General features: G+C 43.4%; 1 pseudogene; it reads left to right on the forward strand.

The window, feature by feature from the left end:
- The first annotated feature begins 3,315 nt into the window (after positions 1-3,315).
- LOC101358240 (60S acidic ribosomal protein P1 pseudogene) lies at positions 3,316-3,649 on the forward strand (annotated as a pseudogene).
- The last annotated feature ends 293 nt before the right edge of the window (positions 3,650-3,942 follow it).

A 3,942-nucleotide genomic window follows, 5' to 3' on the forward strand; every position in this document is an offset into this window, starting at 1 on the left:
GGGAAGGCAGAGAGGGTTAGGAGCTGGTTGAACGGACATGGGGAATCAGGGGTGGAAAGGAGGAGTGTGCTGTCACAGTACAGGAAGAGCAATTAGGGTCACATAACAATGTATGTATAAAGTTTTGTATAGGAAAAAATAAAAAATAAAAAATAAAGCTTAAATCAATTGACATACACATAATATCACATGACTATACTGAAATATTTCTAAGCAAATTATAGCCACTGTAACAAATCAGATACCTGAATTTGATTTAGAAAACAGTTACCACAGATTTGGAAGGAGAAGGATGGTGTTTAAAAATATTATCTGTCTTAGGCTGGGTTCTATAGAGAAGCAAAACCAGTAAAGCATATAAATATATATAGAGAGAGATTTATATCAAGGAAACAGTTCACGCAATCGTAGAGACTAAAACGTCCAAGTCCGTGGATCAGGGTAGAGGCCTCTCCCAATTCACAGAGCTGCCGGAGCTGGTGAACCCAAAGGCGGCAGGTCGCAGAGTGGCTCCAGCTCTCAGGCTGTGAAGGTCAATGAATTCCAAGATCAGCAGACAAGACCGCAAGGTTTCTCCTGATTCATGTAGCTGCAGGCACTGGCAAACCCAAGATCAGCAGGGTGGGGAACCGGACTCTTGCTCACAGGCTGAGAAGATCGTCAAATTCCAAGATCAACAGGTAAGCTGCTAGCTCAAGTCCCAAGAACCGGAGGTGAGACAACAAGAGGCAGCTGCTGAGTCTGGAACAAGCTAAAAACCTTGGCAAGGCGAGCAGGCAGAAAGTAACCAGCGGAAGGCAGAGAGATGAAACTGAGGGGGTGGTGAGCTGCCACAGGCCCCACCTCTGCCAGTACCACTCAGCAGATTCCATCATGGGGGTGATCACATATCAAATTTCAACAGGGAAGTGATCACAACATTATACAACTGCTAAAACACTGAGAATAATGGCCTAGCCAAGTTGACATACAATCTTAACCATCACACTATCAAAACTACAAACGGAAAAAAAATTGGCTACAACATATCCGACGAGTCTAATCCCTAAAATCTGCAAAATACTTTAACACCTCAACAACAAAAAGACAAATAATCCAATTAAAAAATGGACAAAGGATATGAACAGACACTTCATCAAAGAAGACATTCAGGTTGCTAACAGACATACGAAGAAATGTTCGCTTATATTAGCCATTAAAAATACATACATATATACCAAATGCATTGCCATCAAGATGATTCCAACTCACAGTGACCCTACAGGACAGAGTAGAACTATCCCACAGAGTTTCTAAAGAGCAGCTGGTGGATTCAAATGGCCAACCATTTGGTTATCAGCCTTAGCTCTTAACCACTGTGCCATCAGGGCCATTAGAGAAATGCAGATCGAAACTGCCATGACATACCATCTCACCACAACGATACTAGCACTAATAAAATACAAAAAACAGAAAATAACAAATGTTGGTGAGGTTGCGGGGAGATTGCAACTCTTATGCACCTCTGGTGGGAATACAAAATGGTACACTATGGAAAACAACATGGTACCTCCTTAAAAAGCTAGAAATAGAAATACCATACGATCCAGCAATTCCACTCCTAGGAATATATCCTAGAAAAATAAGAGCCATCACACAAATAAACATATGCACACCCATGTTCATTGCCGCACTATTCACAATAGCAAAAAGATGGAAACAACCTAAGTGCCCATCAACAGATGAATGGATAAACACATTGTGGTACATACACACAGTGGAATACAACCCCAATGATAAACAATAGAAACATCCCACAGCATGGATGAATCTGAAGGGTATTGTGCTGAGTGAAATAAGTCAATCACAAAAGGACAAATATTGTATGAGACCAGTATTACAAGCACTTAAGAAAAAGTTTACAGAAAAAAACACTCTTTGATAGTTATGAGAGGAGGGATGGGGAAGGAAAATCACTAACTAGATAGTAGACAAGTGACAACTTCGGTGAAGGAAAAGACAACAAACAATATAGGGGAAGTCAGCATAACTTGACAAAGCCAAAGTCATAGAAGTTTCCTAGACACATCCAAACACTTTGAGGGACTGAGTAGCTGGGGCTGAGGGCTGGGGACCATGGTCTCAGGGGACATCTAGGTCAATTGACATAACACAGCTCATTAAAAAAATGTTCTACATTCTACTGTGGTGAGTAGCCTCTGGGGTCTTAAAAGCTTGGGAGCAACCATCTAAGATACATCTATTGGTCCCATCCCACCTGGATCAAAGGAAAATGAAGAAACCAGAGACACAAGGAAAATATTAGCCCAAAGGACTAAAGGAGCACGCGAACCAGAGCCTCTACCAGCCGGAGCCCAGAAAAACTAGATGGTGCCCGGCTACCACCACCAACCGCTCTGACAGGGATCAAAACAGAGTCCTAGACAGAGTGGGAGAAAAATGTAGAATAAAATTCAAATTCACAGAAAAAAAGACCAGAGTTACCGGTCTGACAGAGACTGAAGGAGGAACCTCTGAGACTATGGCCCCCGGACACTGTGCTGACTCACCTGAAACCACTCCCAAAGCCCACTTTTCAGACAAAGATTAGACAGGCCTATAAAACAAACAGTAACAAATATACAAGACCAAACGGGCAACACTTGCCCACAAGCAAGATGAGAAGGCAGGAAAGGACAGGAACTGGATGAATGGACACAGGGAACACGAGGTAGAAAGCGGGACAGTGCTGTCACATTGTGAGGATTGCAACCAATGTCACAAAACAAAATATGTATAAATTTTTGAATGATTAACTTGAGCTGTAAACTTTCACCTAAAGCATAGTAAAATTAAAAAAAAAAAACTATCAAGGAGGGTGTCTTAGTTATCTAGTGCTGCTATAACAGAAACACCTCAAGTGGGTAGGTTTAACAAAGAGAAATTTATTCTCTCCCAGTCTACGAGGCTAGAAGTCCGAATTCAGGGTGCCAGCTCCAGGGGAAGGCTTTCTCTCTCCGTCAGCTCTGGGGGCAGGTCCTTGTCATCAATCTTCCCTGGTTGAAGAGCTTGTCAGCATAGGGACCCAGATCCAAAGGACATGCAATTCTCCTGACTCTTGTTTCTTGGTGGTATGAGGTCTCCATGTCTCTCTGCTTGCTTCTCCCTTTTATATCTCAAAAGAGATTGACTTAAAACACAACCTAGCCCTTTCCTCTGCTGCTGCTAAGGTGCTAGGTTCTTCAGAGGAAGCTAAGGCTGCACTGGGGTGAGGCCCTCACTTCATCTGGTGACTAGCACCGTGCCCGGCAGCCACCAGCCCAGCACTCCTGTGTTATGGCCTCCATCTTCGAGCTCTCCTGCATCTACTCCGCCCTCATCCTGCACAACACCATGAAGGAAAATAAGATCAATGCCCTCATTAAAGCAGCCGGTGTAAACCTGGAACCTTTCTGGCCTCGCTTGTTTGCAAAGGCCCTGGCCAAAGGCAACATCGGGAGCCTCATCTGCAATGTGGGCTGGTGGACCTACCCCAGCAGCCCGCACCGCACCAGCGGGAGGACCTGCCCCCTCCACTGCTGCTGCCCCAGCTGAGGAAAAGAAAGTAGAAGCAAAGAAAGAAGAATCTGAAGAGTCCAATGATGACATGGGCTTTGGTCTTTTTGACTAAATCCCTTTTGTACCATGTTCAGTAAAAGGTGAACTCTTAAAAAAAAAAAAAAAGACACAACCCAATCCTGTAGATTGAGCCCTGCCTCATTAACATAACCATCACTAATCCCATCTCATTAACATCATAGAGGTAGGATTTACAACACATAGGAAAATCCCATCAGATGACAAAAAGGTGGACAATCACACAACACTGGGAATCATGGACTAGCCCAGTTGACATATATTTTTTGGGGGGATACAATTCAATCCATAACAGAGGGTAAGAAAATAGTTAATTGAGTGAAATCC

This window comes from Trichechus manatus, unplaced genomic scaffold, assembly GCF_000243295.1.
Source record: "Trichechus manatus latirostris isolate Lorelei unplaced genomic scaffold, TriManLat1.0 scaffold00063, whole genome shotgun sequence".
NCBI lineage: Eukaryota > Metazoa > Chordata > Mammalia > Sirenia > Trichechidae > Trichechus > Trichechus manatus.